Here is an 18,020-nt window from a genome sequence, read left to right as displayed (position 1 = left end):
GTGTGGAGACCCTTCGGAAGTACACGGGTTCACCGACAGCTGACACCACTGTTGCGTTTGAGCCATTGCCCCGAGCCAAAAGAGGAGTGGAGAATGCAGGCATCGATCCCGCTACCTCTCACATGCAAAGCGAGCGCTCTACCATTTGAGCTAATTCCCAAGCTGCGTCTTACAATTGCACCAAGTTTGCTTCTCAGTAGCTCCTTAGCACTCGCCTCTGAGTTGCTGCGCCACCAGCAGGGATCTCCTGCTTTGGGTTAGCCCGCTCCCTGATCTCTTTCAACGCTTTGCTCCAATCGGCGTTACCGAGCAACGGCAGGGCGGGAAGTCAGAGAAATGGGGAAAGAAGCCGAGAAAGAGCCCGAGCCGACGGAAGGGAAGCGAGGTGACCGGAAAGTAGCAGCCGCCACGAGCGTGAGGGAGCAGCCGAGAGCCCTGTCTGACTGATAGATGAATTCTTTTGCCTGAGGTTTTGCCTGAAAGAGAGTGGTGGGTGTTTTGGTGCATTGCTGCTCAAAGGCACTCCCTGCTGGTGTGCAGATGCAACTGCTCAAGCAATGGAGGTGTCCTGTGCCTCAGCAGCAACATGTAAACTAGCGTCAAGTTAAGAGCACTGCCTTGAGCTAAAAGCTCCTTACCGCTCACTTACTGCACAAGAACGCCCGCTCCTTCAAGCCGGAGTCGAACCAGCGACCTAACGACGACTTTGCTTTGCTTTTTTTCCACTGCAGTCCTCCGCTCTACCACCTGAAAATCGAAGGGAAGCGGCAAAGGTGTCTCGCTTTGGTGATTGTCCGCCGTGCGCCTTTTGACGCTCGCGGCCTGGTGTACCTGCTGATGCCGCAGTGTTGTGGGACTGTGAGTTGCCCGCTGCTCTGGAGAGGCTGTGCCAGTGGCGCAATGGATAACGCGTCTCACTACGGATCAGAAGATTGTAGGTTCGACTCCTACCTGGCTTAATCTTTTTTACGCACTTTGCATTATGGCTCTAGATGCCTCGCAAGCGCACCTACTTGGTCATGCTGCCCAGCAGTTTGCACGGCCAGTGCCTTCTTAGCGCAGTAGGCAGCGCGTCAGTCTCATAATCTAAAGATCCTGAGTTCAATCCTCAGAGAAGGCATTGATACTTGCAAAGCTTTTTTATCCCTCATCTCAGCTTTCCATTTTGGCTGCACAAGACTTGCTGCTACGGCACACCAAAGGATTTGATGTCCCTTGGCCCCTCTGTCCCTCAGCGTGTGGAGACCCTTCGGAAGTACACAGGTTCACCGACAGCTGACACCACTGTTGCGTTTGAGCCATTGCCCCGAGCCAAAAGAGGAGTGGAGAATGCAGGCATCGATCCCGCTACCTCTCACATGCAAAGCGAGCGCTCTACCATTTGAGCTAATTCCCCAGCTGCGTCTTACAATTGCACCAAGTTTGCTTCTCAGTAGCTCCTTAGCACTCGCCTCTGAGTTGCTGCGCCACCAGCAGGGATCTCCTGCTTTGGGTTAGCCCGCTCCCTGATCTCTTTCAACGCTTTGCTCCAATCGGCGTTACCGAGCAACGGCAGGGCGGGAAGTCAGAGAAATGGGGAAAGAAGCCGAGAAAGAGCCCGAGCCGACGGAAGGGAAGCGAGGTGACCGGAAAGTAGCAGCCGCCACGAGCGTGAGGGAGCAGCCGAGAGCCCTGTCTGACTGATAGATGAATTCTTTTGCCTGAGGTTTTGCCTGAAAGAGAGTGGTGGGTGTTTTGGTGCATTGCTGCTCAAAGGCACTCCCTGCTGGTGTGCAGATGCAACTGCTCAAGCAATGGAGGTGTCCTGTGCCTCAGCAGCAACATGTAAACTAGCGTCAAGTTAAGAGCACTGCCTTGAGCTGAAAGCTCCTTACCGCTCACTTACTGCACAAGAACGCCCGCTCCTTCAAGCCGGAGTCGAACCAGCGACCTAACGACGACTTTGCTTTGCTTTTTTTCCACTGCAGTCCTCCGCTCTACCACCTGAAAATCGAAGGGAAGTGGCAAAGGTGTCTCGCTTTGGTGATTGTCCGCCGTGCGCCTTTTGACGCTCCCGGCCTGGTGTACCTGCTGATGCCGCAGTGTTGTGGGACTGTGAGTTGCCAGCTGCTCTGTACAGGCTGGGCCTGTGGCGCAATGGATAACGCGTCTGACTACGGATCAGAAGATTGTAGGTTCGACTCCTACCTGGCTCGAACTTTTTTACGCACTTTGCATTATGGCGCTAGATGCCTCGCAAGCGCACCTACTTGGTCATGCTGCCCAGCAGTTTGCATGGCAAGTGCCTTCTTAGCGCAGTAGGCAGCGCGTCAGTCTCATAATCTGAAGGTCCTGAGTTCGATCCTCAGAGAAGGCATTGATACTTGCAAAGCATTTTTATCCCTCATCTCAGCTTTCCATTTTTGCTGCACAAGACTATCGACAAGACTTGCTGCTACGGCACACCAAAGGATTTGATGTCCCTTGGCCCCTCTGTACCTCAGCGTGTGGAGACCCTTCGGAAGTACACGGGTTCACCGACAGCTGACACCACTGTTGCGTTTGAGCCATTGCCCCGAGCCAAAAGAGGAGTGGAGAATGCAGGCATCGATCCCGCTACCTCTCACATGCAAAGCGAGCGCTCTACCATTTGAGCTAATTCCCAAGCTGCGTCTTACAATTGCACCAAGTTTGCTTCTCAGTAGCTCCTTAGCACTCGCCTCTGAGTTGCTGCGCCACCAGCAGGGATCTCCTGCTTTGGGTTAGCCCGCTCCCTGATCTCTTTCAACGCTTTGCTCCAATCGGCGTTACCGAGCAACGGCAGGGCGGGAAGTCAGAGAAATGGGGAAAGAAGCCGAGAAAGAGCCCGAGCCGACGGAAGGGAAGCGAGGTGACCGGAAAGTAGCAGCCGCCACGAGCGTGAGGGAGCAGCCGAGAGCCCTGTCTGACTGATAGATGAATTCTTTTGCCTGAGGTTTTGCCTGAAAGAGAGTGGTGGGTGTTTTGGTGCATTGCTGCTCAAAGGCACTCCCTGCTGGTGTGCAGATGCAACTGCTCAAGCAATGGAGGTGTCCTGTGCCTCAGCAGCAACATGTAAACTAGCGTCAAGTTAAGAGCACTGCCTTGAGCTAAAAGCTCCTTACCGCTCACTTACTGCACAAGAACGCCCGCTCCTTCAAGCCGGAGTCGAACCAGCGACCTAACGACGACTTTGCTTTGCTTTTTTTCCACTGCAGTCCTCCGCTCTACCACCTGAAAATCGAAGGGAAGCGGCAAAGGTGTCTCGCTTTGGTGATTGTCCGCCGTGCGCCTTTTGACGCTCGCGGCCTGGTGTACCTGCTGATGCCGCAGTGTTGTGGGACTGTGAGTTGCCCGCTGCTCTGGAGAGGCTGTGCCAGTGGCGCAATGGATAACGCGTCTCACTACGGATCAGAAGATTGTAGGTTCGACTCCTACCTGGCTTAATCTTTTTTACGCACTTTGCATTATGGCTCTAGATGCCTCGCAAGCGCACCTACTTGGTCATGCTGCCCAGCAGTTTGCACGGCCAGTGCCTTCTTAGCGCAGTAGGCAGCGCGTCAGTCTCATAATCTAAAGATCCTGAGTTCAATCCTCAGAGAAGGCATTGATACTTGCAAAGCTTTTTTATCCCTCATCTCAGCTTTCCATTTTGGCTGCACAAGACTTGCTGCTACGGCACACCAAAGGATTTGATGTCCCTTGGCCCCTCTGTCCCTCAGCGTGTGGAGACCCTTCGGAAGTACACAGGTTCACCGACAGCTGACACCACTGTTGCGTTTGAGCCATTGCCCCGAGCCAAAAGAGGAGTGGAGAATGCAGGCATCGATCCCGCTACCTCTCACATGCAAAGCGAGCGCTCTACCATTTGAGCTAATTCCCCAGCTGCGTCTTACAATTGCACCAAGTTTGCTTCTCAGTAGCTCCTTAGCACTCGCCTCTGAGTTGCTGCGCCACCAGCAGGGATCTCCTGCTTTGGGTTAGCCCGCTCCCTGATCTCTTTCAACGCTTTGCTCCAATCGGCGTTACCGAGCAACGGCAGGGCGGGAAGTCAGAGAAATGGGGAAAGAAGCCGAGAAAGAGCCCGAGCCGACGGAAGGGAAGCGAGGTGACCGGAAAGTAGCAGCCGCCACGAGCGTGAGGGAGCAGCCGAGAGCCCTGTCTGACTGATAGATGAATTCTTTTGCCTGAGGTTTTGCCTGAAAGAGAGTGGTGGGTGTTTTGGTGCATTGCTGCTCAAAGGCACTCCCTGCTGGTGTGCAGATGCAACTGCTCAAGCAATGGAGGTGTCCTGTGCCTCAGCAGCAACATGTAAACTAGCGTCAAGTTAAGAGCACTGCCTTGAGCTGAAAGCTCCTTACCGCTCACTTACTGCACAAGAACGCCCGCTCCTTCAAGCCGGAGTCGAACCAGCGACCTAACGACGACTTTGCTTTGCTTTTTTTCCACTGCAGTCCTCCGCTCTACCACCTGAAAATCGAAGGGAAGTGGCAAAGGTGTCTCGCTTTGGTGATTGTCCGCCGTGCGCCTTTTGACGCTCGCGGCCTGGTGTACCTGCTGATGCCGCAGTGTTGTGGGACTGTGAGTTGCCCGCTGCTCTGGAGAGGCTGTGCCAGTGGCGCAATGGATAACGCGTCTCACTACGGATCAGAAGATTGTAGGTTCGACTCCTACCTGGCTTAATCTTTTTTACGCACTTTGCATTATGGCTCTAGATGCCTCGCAAGCGCACCTACTTGGTCATGCTGCCCAGCAGTTTGCACGGCCAGTGCCTTCTTAGCGCAGTAGGCAGCGCGTCAGTCTCATAATCTAAAGATCCTGAGTTCAATCCTCAGAGAAGGCATTGATACTTGCAAAGCTTTTTTATCCCTCATCTCAGCTTTCCATTTTGGCTGCACAAGACTTGCTGCTACGGCACACCAAAGGATTTGATGTCCCTTGGCCCCTCTGTCCCTCAGCGTGTGGAGACCCTTCGGAAGTACACAGGTTCACTGACAGCTGACACCACTGTTGCGTTTGAGCCATTGCCCCGAGCCAAAAGAGGAGTGGAGAATGCAGGCATCGATCCCGCTACCTCTCACATGCAAAGCGAGCGCTCTACCATTTGAGCTAATTCCCCAGCTGCGTCTTACAATTGCACCAAGTTTGCTTCTCAGTAGCTCCTTAGCACTCGCCTCTGAGTTGCTGCGCCACCAGCAGGGATCTCCTGCTTTGGGTTAGCCCGCTCCCTGATCTCTTTCAACGCTTTGCTCCAATCGGCGTTACCGAGCAACGGCAGGGCGGGAAGTCAGAGAAATGGGGAAAGAAGCCGAGAAAGAGCCCGAGCCGACGGAAGGGAAGCGAGGTGACCGGAAAGTAGCAGCCGCCACGAGCGTGAGGGAGCAGCCGAGAGCCCTGTCTGACTGATAGATGAATTCTTTTGCCTGAGGTTTTGCCTGAAAGAGAGTGGTGGGTGTTTTGGTGCATTGCTGCTCAAAGGCACTCCCTGCTGGTGTGCAGATGCAACTGCTCAAGCAATGGAGGTGTCCTGTGCCTTAGCAGCAACATGTAAACTAGCGTCAAGTTAAGAGCACTGCCTTGAGCTGAAAGCTCCTTACCGCTCACTTACTGCACAAGAACGCCCGCTCCTTCAAGCCGGAGTCGAACCAGCGACCTAACGACGACTTTGCTTTGCTTTTTTTCCACTGCAGTCCTCCGCTCTACCACCTGAAAATCGAAGGGAAGTGGCAAAGGTGTCTCGCTTTGGTGATTGTCCGCCGTGCGCCTTTTGACGCTCCCGGCCTGGTGTACCTGCTGATGCCGCAGTGTTGTGGGACTGTGAGTTGCCAGCTGCTCTGTACAGGCTGGGCCTGTGGCGCAATGGATAACGCGTCTGACTACGGATCAGAAGATTGTAGGTTCGACTCCTACCTGGCTCGAACTTTTTTACGCACTTTGCATTATGGCGCTAGATGCCTCGCAAGCGCACCTACTTGGTCATGCTGCCCAGCAGTTTGCATGGCAAGTGCCTTCTTAGCGCAGTAGGCAGCGCGTCAGTCTCATAATCTGAAGGTCCTGAGTTCGATCCTCAGAGAAGGCATTGATACTTGCAAAGCATTTTTATCCCTCATCTCAGCTTTCCATTTTTGCTGCACAAGACTATCGACAAGACTTGCTGCTACGGCACACCAAAGGATTTGATGTCCCTTGGCCCCTCTGTACCTCAGCGTGTGGAGAACCTTCGGAAGTACACGGGTTCACCGACAGCTGACACCACTGTTGTGTTTGAGCCATTGCCCCGAGCCAAAAGAGGAGTGGAGAATGCGGGCATCGATCCCGCTACCTCTCACATGCGAAGCGAGCGCTCTACCATTTGAGCTAATTCCCCAGCTACTTCTTGCAGTTGCACCAAGTTTGCTTCTCAGTAGCTCCTTAGCACTCGCCTCTGAGTTGCTGCGCCACCAGCAGGGATCTCCTGCTTCGGGTTAGCCCGCTCCCTGATCTCTTTCAACGCTTTGCTCCAATCGGCGTTACCGAGCAACGGCAGGGCGGGAAGTCAGAGAAATGGGGAAAGAAGCCGAGAAAGAGCCCGAGCCGGCAGAAGGGAAGCGAGGTGACCGGAAAGTAGCAGCCGCCACGAACCTGAGGGAGCAGCCGAGAGCCCTGTCTGACTGATAGACGACTTCTTTTGCCTGAGGTTTTGCCTGAAAGAGAGTGCTGGGTGTTTTGGTGCGTTGCTGCTCAAAGGCACTCCCTGCTGGTGTGCAGATGCAACTGCTCAAGCAATGGAGGTGTCCTGTGCCTTAGCAGCAACATGTAAACTAGCGTCAAGTTAAGAGCACTGCCTTGAGCTAAAAGCTCCTTACCGCTCACTTACTGCACAAGAACGCCCGCTCCTTCAAGCCGGAGTCGAACCAGCGACCTAACGACGACTTTGCTTTGCTTTTTTTCCACTGCAGTCCTCCGCTCTACCACCTGAAAATCGAAGGGAAGCGGCAAAGGTGTCTCGCTTTGGTGATTGTCCGCCGTGCGCCTTTTGACGCTCGCGGCCTGGTGTACCTGCTGATGCCGCAGTGTTGTGGGACTGTGAGTTGCCCGCTGCTCTGGAGAGGCTGTGCCAGTGGCGCAATGGATAACGCGTCTCACTACGGATCAGAAGATTGTAGGTTCGACTCCTACCTGGCTTAATCTTTTTTACGCACTTTGCATTATGGCTCTAGATGCCTCGCAAGCGCACCTACTTGGTCATGCTGCCCAGCAGTTTGCACGGCCAGTGCCTTCTTAGCGCAGTAGGCAGCGCGTCAGTCTCATAATCTAAAGATCCTGAGTTCAATCCTCAGAGAAGGCATTGATACTTGCAAAGCTTTTTTATCCCTCATCTCAGCTTTCCATTTTGGCTGCACAAGACTTGCTGCTACGGCACACCAAAGGATTTGATGTCCCTTGGCCCCTCTGTCCCTCAGCGTGTGGAGACCCTTCGGAAGTACACAGGTTCACCGACAGCTGACACCACTGTTGCGTTTGAGCCATTGCCCCGAGCCAAAAGAGGAGTGGAGAATGCAGGCATCGATCCCGCTACCTCTCACATGCAAAGCGAGCGCTCTACCATTTGAGCTAATTCCCCAGCTGCGTCTTACAATTGCACCAAGTTTGCTTCTCAGTAGCTCCTTAGCACTCGCCTCTGAGTTGCTGCGCCACCAGCAGGGATCTCCTGCTTTGGGTTAGCCCGCTCCCTGATCTCTTTCAACGCTTTGCTCCAATCGGCGTTACCGAGCAACGGCAGGGCGGGAAGTCAGAGAAATGGGGAAAGAAGCCGAGAAAGAGCCCGAGCCGACGGAAGGGAAGCGAGGTGACCGGAAAGTAGCAGCCGCCACGAGCGTGAGGGAGCAGCCGAGAGCCCTGTCTGACTGATAGATGAATTCTTTTGCCTGAGGTTTTGCCTGAAAGAGAGTGGTGGGTGTTTTGGTGCATTGCTGCTCAAAGGCACTCCCTGCTGGTGTGCAGATGCAACTGCTCAAGCAATGGAGGTGTCCTGTGCCTCAGCAGCAACATGTAAACTAGCGTCAAGTTAAGAGCACTGCCTTGAGCTGAAAGCTCCTTACCGCTCACTTACTGCACAAGAACGCCCGCTCCTTCAAGCCGGAGTCGAACCAGCGACCTAACGACGACTTTGCTTTGCTTTTTTTCCACTGCAGTCCTCCGCTCTACCACCTGAAAATCGAAGGGAAGTGGCAAAGGTGTCTCGCTTTGGTGATTGTCCGCCGTGCGCCTTTTGACGCTCGCGGCCTGGTGTACCTGCTGATGCCGCAGTGTTGTGGGACTGTGAGTTGCCCGCTGCTCTGGAGAGGCTGTGCCAGTGGCGCAATGGATAACGCGTCTCACTACGGATCAGAAGATTGTAGGTTCGACTCCTACCTGGCTTAATCTTTTTTACGCACTTTGCATTATGGCTCTAGATGCCTCGCAAGCGCACCTACTTGGTCATGCTGCCCAGCAGTTTGCACGGCCAGTGCCTTCTTAGCGCAGTAGGCAGCGCGTCAGTCTCATAATCTAAAGATCCTGAGTTCAATCCTCAGAGAAGGCATTGATACTTGCAAAGCTTTTTTATCCCTCATCTCAGCTTTCCATTTTGGCTGCACAAGACTTGCTGCTACGGCACACCAAAGGATTTGATGTCCCTTGGCCCCTCTGTCCCTCAGCGTGTGGAGACCCTTCGGAAGTACACAGGTTCACCGACAGCTGACACCACTGTTGCGTTTGAGCCATTGCCCCGAGCCAAAAGAGGAGTGGAGAATGCAGGCATCGATCCCGCTACCTCTCACATGCAAAGCGAGCGCTCTACCATTTGAGCTAATTCCCCAGCTGCGTCTTACAATTGCACCAAGTTTGCTTCTCAGTAGCTCCTTAGCACTCGCCTCTGAGTTGCTGCGCCACCAGCAGGGATCTCCTGCTTTGGGTTAGCCCGCTCCCTGATCTCTTTCAACGCTTTGCTCCAATCGGCGTTACCGAGCAACGGCAGGGCGGGAAGTCAGAGAAATGGGGAAAGAAGCCGAGAAAGAGCCCGAGCCGACGGAAGGGAAGCGAGGTGACCGGAAAGTAGCAGCCGCCACGAGCGTGAGGGAGCAGCCGAGAGCCCTGTCTGACTGATAGATGAATTCTTTTGCCTGAGGTTTTGCCTGAAAGAGAGTGGTGGGTGTTTTGGTGCATTGCTGCTCAAAGGCACTCCCTGCTGGTGTGCAGATGCAACTGCTCAAGCAATGGAGGTGTCCTGTGCCTCAGCAGCAACATGTAAACTAGCGTCAAGTTAAGAGCACTGCCTTGAGCTGAAAGCTCCTTACCGCTCACTTACTGCACAAGAACGCCCGCTCCTTCAAGCCGGAGTCGAACCAGCGACCTAACGACGACTTTGCTTTGCTTTTTTTCCACTGCAGTCCTCCGCTCTACCACCTGAAAATCGAAGGGAAGTGGCAAAGGTGTCTCGCTTTGGTGATTGTCCGCCGTGCGCCTTTTGACGCTCCCGGCCTGGTGTACCTGCTGATGCCGCAGTGTTGTGGGACTGTGAGTTGCCAGCTGCTCTGTACAGGCTGGGCCTGTGGCGCAATGGATAACGCGTCTGACTACGGATCAGAAGATTGTAGGTTCGACTCCTACCTGGCTCGAACTTTTTTACGCACTTTGCATTATGGCGCTAGATGCCTCGCAAGCGCACCTACTTGGTCATGCTGCCCAGCAGTTTGCATGGCAAGTGCCTTCTTAGCGCAGTAGGCAGCGCGTCAGTCTCATAATCTGAAGGTCCTGAGTTCGATCCTCAGAGAAGGCATTGATACTTGCAAAGCATTTTTATCCCTCATCTCAGCTTTCCATTTTTGCTGCACAAGACTATCGACAAGACTTGCTGCTACGGCACACCAAAGGATTTGATGTCCCTTGGCCCCTCTGTACCTCAGCGTGTGGAGAACCTTCGGAAGTACACGGGTTCACCGACAGCTGACACCACTGTTGTGTTTGAGCCATTGCCCCGAGCCAAAAGAGGAGTGGAGAATGCGGGCATCGATCCCGCTACCTCTCACATGCGAAGCGAGCGCTCTACCATTTGAGCTAATTCCCCAGCTACTTCTTGCAGTTGCACCAAGTTTGCTTCTCAGTAGCTCCTTAGCACTCGCCTCTGAGTTGCTGCGCCACCAGCAGGGATCTCCTGCTTCGGGTTAGCCCGCTCCCTGATCTCTTTCAACGCTTTGCTCCAATCGGCGTTACCGAGCAACGGCAGGGCGGGAAGTCAGAGAAATGGGGAAAGAAGCCGAGAAAGAGCCCGAGCCGGCAGAAGGGAAGCGAGGTGACCGGAAAGTAGCAGCCGCCACGAACCTGAGGGAGCAGCCGAGAGCCCTGTCTGACTGATAGACGACTTCTTTTGCCTGAGGTTTTGCCTGAAAGAGAGTGCTGGGTGTTTTGGTGCGTTGCTGCTCAAAGGCACTCCCTGCTGGTGTGCAGATGCAACTGCTCAAGCAATGGAGGTGTCCTGTGCCTTAGCAGCAACATGTAAACTAGCGTCAAGTTAAGAGCACTGCCTTGAGCTAAAAGCTCCTTACCGCTCACTTACTGCACAAGAACGCCCGCTCCTTCAAGCCGGAGTCGAACCAGCGACCTAACGACGACTTTGCTTTGCTTTTTTTCCACTGCAGTCCTCCGCTCTACCACCTGAAAATCGAAGGGAAGCGGCAAAGGTGTCTCGCTTTGGTGATTGTCCGCCGTGCGCCTTTTGACGCTCGCGGCCTGGTGTACCTGCTGATGCCGCAGTGTTGTGGGACTGTGAGTTGCCCGCTGCTCTGGAGAGGCTGTGCCAGTGGCGCAATGGATAACGCGTCTCACTACGGATCAGAAGATTGTAGGTTCGACTCCTACCTGGCTTAATCTTTTTTACGCACTTTGCATTATGGCTCTAGATGCCTCGCAAGCGCACCTACTTGGTCATGCTGCCCAGCAGTTTGCACGGCCAGTGCCTTCTTAGCGCAGTAGGCAGCGCGTCAGTCTCATAATCTAAAGATCCTGAGTTCAATCCTCAGAGAAGGCATTGATACTTGCAAAGCTTTTTTATCCCTCATCTCAGCTTTCCATTTTGGCTGCACAAGACTTGCTGCTACGGCACACCAAAGGATTTGATGTCCCTTGGCCCCTCTGTCCCTCAGCGTGTGGAGACCCTTCGGAAGTACACAGGTTCACCGACAGCTGACACCACTGTTGCGTTTGAGCCATTGCCCCGAGCCAAAAGAGGAGTGGAGAATGCAGGCATCGATCCCGCTACCTCTCACATGCAAAGCGAGCGCTCTACCATTTGAGCTAATTCCCCAGCTGCGTCTTACAATTGCACCAAGTTTGCTTCTCAGTAGCTCCTTAGCACTCGCCTCTGAGTTGCTGCGCCACCAGCAGGGATCTCCTGCTTTGGGTTAGCCCGCTCCCTGATCTCTTTCAACGCTTTGCTCCAATCGGCGTTACCGAGCAACGGCAGGGCGGGAAGTCAGAGAAATGGGGAAAGAAGCCGAGAAAGAGCCCGAGCCGACGGAAGGGAAGCGAGGTGACCGGAAAGTAGCAGCCGCCACGAGCGTGAGGGAGCAGCCGAGAGCCCTGTCTGACTGATAGATGAATTCTTTTGCCTGAGGTTTTGCCTGAAAGAGAGTGGTGGGTGTTTTGGTGCATTGCTGCTCAAAGGCACTCCCTGCTGGTGTGCAGATGCAACTGCTCAAGCAATGGAGGTGTCCTGTGCCTCAGCAGCAACATGTAAACTAGCGTCAAGTTAAGAGCACTGCCTTGAGCTGAAAGCTTCTTACCGCTCACTTACTGCACAAGAACGCCCGCTCCTTCAAGCCGGAGTCGAACCAGCGACCTAACGACGACTTTGCTTTGCTTTTTTTCCACTGCAGTCCTCCGCTCTACCACCTGAAAATCGAAGGGAAGTGGCAAAGGTGTCTCGCTTTGGTGATTGTCCGCCGTGCGCCTTTTGACGCTCGCGGCCTGGTGTACCTGCTGATGCCGCAGTGTTGTGGGACTGTGAGTTGCCCGCTGCTCTGGAGAGGCTGTGCCAGTGGCGCAATGGATAACGCGTCTCACTACGGATCAGAAGATTGTAGGTTCGACTCCTACCTGGCTTAATCTTTTTTACGCACTTTGCATTATGGCTCTAGATGCCTCGCAAGCGCACCTACTTGGTCATGCTGCCCAGCAGTTTGCACGGCCAGTGCCTTCTTAGCGCAGTAGGCAGCGCGTCAGTCTCATAATCTAAAGATCCTGAGTTCAATCCTCAGAGAAGGCATTGATACTTGCAAAGCTTTTTTATCCCTCATCTCAGCTTTCCATTTTGGCTGCACAAGACTTGCTGCTACGGCACACCAAAGGATTTGATGTCCCTTGGCCCCTCTGTCCCTCAGCGTGTGGAGACCCTTCGGAAGTACACAGGTTCACCGACAGCTGACACCACTGTTGCGTTTGAGCCATTGCCCCGAGCCAAAAGAGGAGTGGAGAATGCAGGCATCGATCCCGCTATCTCTCACATGCAAAGCGAGCGCTCTACCATTTGAGCTAATTCCCCAGCTGCGTCTTACAATTGCACCAAGTTTGCTTCTCAGTAGCTCCTTAGCACTCGCCTCTGAGTTGCTGCGCCACCAGCAGGGATCTCCTGCTTTGGGTTAGCCCGCTCCCTGATCTCTTTCAACGCTTTGCTCCAATCGGCGTTACCGAGCAACGGCAGGGCGGGAAGTCAGAGAAATGGGGAAAGAAGCCGAGAAAGAGCCCGAGCCGACGGAAGGGAAGCGAGGTGACCGGAAAGTAGCAGCCGCCACGAGCGTGAGGGAGCAGCCGAGAGCCCTGTCTGACTGATAGATGAATTCTTTTGCCTGAGGTTTTGCCTGAAAGAGAGTGGTGGGTGTTTTGGTGCATTGCTGCTCAAAGGCACTCCCTGCTGGTGTGCAGATGCAACTGCTCAAGCAATGGAGGTGTCCTGTGCCTCAGCAGCAACATGTAAACTAGCGTCAAGTTAAGAGCACTGCCTTGAGCTGAAAGCTCCTTACCGCTCACTTACTGCACAAGAACGCCCGCTCCTTCAAGCCGGAGTCGAACCAGCGACCTAACGACGACTTTGCTTTGCTTTTTTTCCACTGCAGTCCTCCGCTCTACCACCTGAAAATCGAAGGGAAGTGGCAAAGGTGTCTCGCTTTGGTGATTGTCCGCCGTGCGCCTTTTGACGCTCGCGGCCTGGTGTACCTGCTGATGCCGCAGTGTTGTGGGACTGTGAGTTGCCCGCTGCTCTGGAGAGGCTGTGCCAGTGGCGCAATGGATAACGCGTCTCACTACGGATCAGAAGATTGTAGGTTCGACTCCTACCTGGCTTAATCTTTTTTACGCACTTTGCATTATGGCTCTAGATGCCTCGCAAGCGCACCTACTTGGTCATGCTGCCCAGCAGTTTGCACGGCCAGTGCCTTCTTAGCGCAGTAGGCAGCGCGTCAGTCTCATAATCTAAAGATCCTGAGTTCAATCCTCAGAGAAGGCATTGATACTTGCAAAGCTTTTTTATCCCTCATCTCAGCTTTCCATTTTGGCTGCACAAGACTTGCTGCTACGGCACACCAAAGGATTTGATGTCCCTTGGCCCCTCTGTCCCTCAGCGTGTGGAGACCCTTCGGAAGTACACAGGTTCACCGACAGCTGACACCACTGTTGCGTTTGAGCCATTGCCCCGAGCCAAAAGAGGAGTGGAGAATGCAGGCATCGATCCCGCTACCTCTCACATGCAAAGCGAGCGCTCTACCATTTGAGCTAATTCCCCAGCTGCGTCTTACAATTGCACCAAGTTTGCTTCTCAGTAGCTCCTTAGCACTCGCCTCTGAGTTGCTGCGCCACCAGCAGGGATCTCCTGCTTTGGGTTAGCCCGCTCCCTGATCTCTTTCAACGCTTTGCTCCAATCGGCGTTACCGAGCAACGGCAGGGCGGGAAGTCAGAGAAATGGGGAAAGAAGCCGAGAAAGAGCCCGAGCCGACGGAAGGGAAGCGAGGTGACCGGAAAGTAGCAGCCGCCACGAGCGTGAGGGAGCAGCCGAGAGCCCTGTCTGACTGATAGATGAATTCTTTTGCCTGAGGTTTTGCCTGAAAGAGAGTGGTGGGTGTTTTGGTGCATTGCTGCTCAAAGGCACTCCCTGCTGGTGTGCAGATGCAACTGCTCAAGCAATGGAGGTGTCCTGTGCCTCAGCAGCAACATGTAAACTAGCGTCAAGTTAAGAGCACTGCCTTGAGCTGAAAGCTCCTTACCGCTCACTTACTGCACAAGAACGCCCGCTCCTTCAAGCCGGAGTCGAACCAGCGACCTAACGACGACTTTGCTTTGCTTTTTTTCCACTGCAGTCCTCCGCTCTACCACCTGAAAATCGAAGGGAAGTGGCAAAGGTGTCTCGCTTTGGTGATTGTCCGCCGTGCGCCTTTTGACGCTCCCGGCCTGGTGTACCTGCTGATGCCGCAGTGTTGTGGGACTGTGAGTTGCCAGCTGCTCTGTACAGGCTGGGCCTGTGGCGCAATGGATAACGCGTCTGACTACGGATCAGAAGATTGTAGGTTCGACTCCTACCTGGCTCGAACTTTTTTACGCACTTTGCATTATGGCGCTAGATGCCTCGCAAGCGCACCTACTTGGTCATGCTGCCCAGCAGTTTGCATGGCAAGTGCCTTCTTAGCGCAGTAGGCAGCGCGTCAGTCTCATAATCTGAAGGTCCTGAGTTCGATCCTCAGAGAAGGCATTGATACTTGCAAAGCATTTTTATCCCTCATCTCAGCTTTCCATTTTTGCTGCACAAGACTATCGACAAGACTTGCTGCTACGGCACACCAAAGGATTTGATGTCCCTTGGCCCCTCTGTACCTCAGCGTGTGGAGAACCTTCGGAAGTACACGGGTTCACCGACAGCTGACACCACTGTTGTGTTTGAGCCATTGCCCCGAGCCAAAAGAGGAGTGGAGAATGCGGGCATCGATCCCGCTACCTCTCACATGCGAAGCGAGCGCTCTACCATTTGAGCTAATTCCCCAGCTACTTCTTGCAGTTGCACCAAGTTTGCTTCTCAGTAGCTCCTTAGCACTCGCCTCTGAGTTGCTGCGCCACCAGCAGGGATCTCCTGCTTCGGGTTAGCCCGCTCCCTGATCTCTTTCAACGCTTTGCTCCAATCGGCGTTACCGAGCAACGGCAGGGCGGGAAGTCAGAGAAATGGGGAAAGAAGCCGAGAAAGAGCCCGAGCCGGCAGAAGGGAAGCGAGGTGACCGGAAAGTAGCAGCCGCCACGAACCTGAGGGAGCAGCCGAGAGCCCTGTCTGACTGATAGACGACTTCTTTTGCCTGAGGTTTTGCCTGAAAGAGAGTGCTGGGTGTTTTGGTGCGTTGCTGCTCAAAGGCACTCCCTGCTGGTGTGCAGATGCAACTGCTCAAGCAATGGAGGTGTCCTGTGCCTTAGCAGCAACATGTAAACTAGCGTCAAGTTAAGAGCACTGCCTTGAGCTAAAAGCTCCTTACCGCTCACTTACTGCACAAGAACGCCCGCTCCTTCAAGCCGGAGTCGAACCAGCGACCTAACGACGACTTTGCTTTGCTTTTTTTCCACTGCAGTCCTCCGCTCTACCACCTGAAAATCGAAGGGAAGCGGCAAAGGTGTCTCGCTTTGGTGATTGTCCGCCGTGCGCCTTTTGACGCTCGCGGCCTGGTGTACCTGCTGATGCCGCAGTGTTGTGGGACTGTGAGTTGCCCGCTGCTCTGGAGAGGCTGTGCCAGTGGCGCAATGGATAACGCGTCTCACTACGGATCAGAAGATTGTAGGTTCGACTCCTACCTGGCTTAATCTTTTTTACGCACTTTGCATTATGGCTCTAGATGCCTCGCAAGCGCACCTACTTGGTCATGCTGCCCAGCAGTTTGCACGGCCAGTGCCTTCTTAGCGCAGTAGGCAGCGCGTCAGTCTCATAATCTAAAGATCCTGAGTTCAATCCTCAGAGAAGGCATTGATACTTGCAAAGCTTTTTTATCCCTCATCTCAGCTTTCCATTTTGGCTGCACAAGACTTGCTGCTACGGCACACCAAAGGATTTGATGTCCCTTGGCCCCTCTGTCCCTCAGCGTGTGGAGACCCTTCGGAAGTACACAGGTTCACCGACAGCTGACACCACTGTTGCGTTTGAGCCATTGCCCCGAGCCAAAAGAGGAGTGGAGAATGCAGGCATCGATCCCGCTACCTCTCACATGCAAAGCGAGCGCTCTACCATTTGAGCTAATTCCCCAGCTGCGTCTTACAATTGCACCAAGTTTGCTTCTCAGTAGCTCCTTAGCACTCGCCTCTGAGTTGCTGCGCCACCAGCAGGGATCTCCTGCTTTGGGTTAGCCCGCTCCCTGATCTCTTTCAACGCTTTGCTCCAATCGGCGTTACCGAGCAACGGCAGGGCGGGAAGTCAGAGAAATGGGGAAAGAAGCCGAGAAAGAGCCCGAGCCGACGGAAGGGAAGCGAGGTGACCGGAAAGTAGCAGCCGCCACGAGCGTGAGGGAGCAGCCGAGAGCCCTGTCTGACTGATAGATGAATTCTTTTGCCTGAGGTTTTGCCTGAAAGAGAGTGGTGGGTGTTTTGGTGCATTGCTGCTCAAAGGCACTCCCTGCTGGTGTGCAGATGCAACTGCTCAAGCAATGGAGGTGTCCTGTGCCTCAGCAGCAACATGTAAACTAGCGTCAAGTTAAGAGCACTGCCTTGAGCTGAAAGCTCCTTACCGCTCACTTACTGCACAAGAACGCCCGCTCCTTCAAGCCGGAGTCGAACCAGCGACCTAACGACGACTTTGCTTTGCTTTTTTTCCACTGCAGTCCTCCGCTCTACCACCTGAAAATCGAAGGGAAGTGGCAAAGGTGTCTCGCTTTGGTGATTGTCCGCCGTGCGCCTTTTGACGCTCGCGGCCTGGTGTACCTGCTGATGCCGCAGTGTTGTGGGACTGTGAGTTGCCCGCTGCTCTGGAGAGGCTGTGCCAGTGGCGCAATGGATAACGCGTCTCACTACGGATCAGAAGATTGTAGGTTCGACTCCTACCTGGCTTAATCTTTTTTACGCACTTTGCATTATGGCTCTAGATGCCTCGCAAGCGCACCTACTTGGTCATGCTGCCCAGCAGTTTGCACGGCCAGTGCCTTCTTAGCGCAGTAGGCAGCGCGTCAGTCTCATAATCTAAAGATCCTGAGTTCAATCCTCAGAGAAGGCATTGATACTTGCAAAGCTTTTTTATCCCTCATCTCAGCTTTCCATTTTGGCTGCACAAGACTTGCTGCTACGGCACACCAAAGGATTTGATGTCCCTTGGCCCCTCTGTCCCTCAGCGTGTGGAGACCCTTCGGAAGTACACAGGTTCACCGACAGCTGACACCACTGTTGCGTTTGAGCCATTGCCCCGAGCCAAAAGAGGAGTGGAGAATGCAGGCATCGATCCCGCTACCTCTCACATGCAAAGCGAGCGCTCTACCATTTGAGCTAATTCCCCAGCTGCGTCTTACAATTGCACCAAGTTTGCTTCTCAGTAGCTCCTTAGCACTCGCCTCTGAGTTGCTGCGCCACCAGCAGGGATCTCCTGCTTTGGGTTAGCCCGCTCCCTGATCTCTTTCAACGCTTTGCTCCAATCGGCGTTACCGAGCAACGGCAGGGCGGGAAGTCAGAGAAATGGGGAAAGAAGCCGAGAAAGAGCCCGAGCCGACGGAAGGGAAGCGAGGTGACCGGAAAGTAGCAGCCGCCACGAGCGTGAGGGAGCAGCCGAGAGCCCTGTCTGACTGATAGATGAATTCTTTTGCCTGAGGTTTTGCCTGAAAGAGAGTGGTGGGTGTTTTGGTGCATTGCTGCTCAAAGGCACTCCCTGCTGGTGTGCAGATGCAACTGCTCAAGCAATGGAGGTGTCCTGTGCCTCAGCAGCAACATGTAAACTAGCGTCAAGTTAAGAGCACTGCCTTGAGCTGAAAGCTCCTTACCGCTCACTTACTGCACAAGAACGCCCGCTC

Source organism: Somniosus microcephalus, unplaced genomic scaffold, assembly GCF_052327205.1.
Source record: "Somniosus microcephalus isolate GS21.2 unplaced genomic scaffold, FLI_Smic_1.0 scaffold349, whole genome shotgun sequence".
Lineage (NCBI taxonomy): Eukaryota > Metazoa > Chordata > Chondrichthyes > Squaliformes > Somniosidae > Somniosus > Somniosus microcephalus.
The sequence above is the reverse complement of the archived record's forward strand: the minus strand, read 5'-3'. Positions refer to the sequence as shown.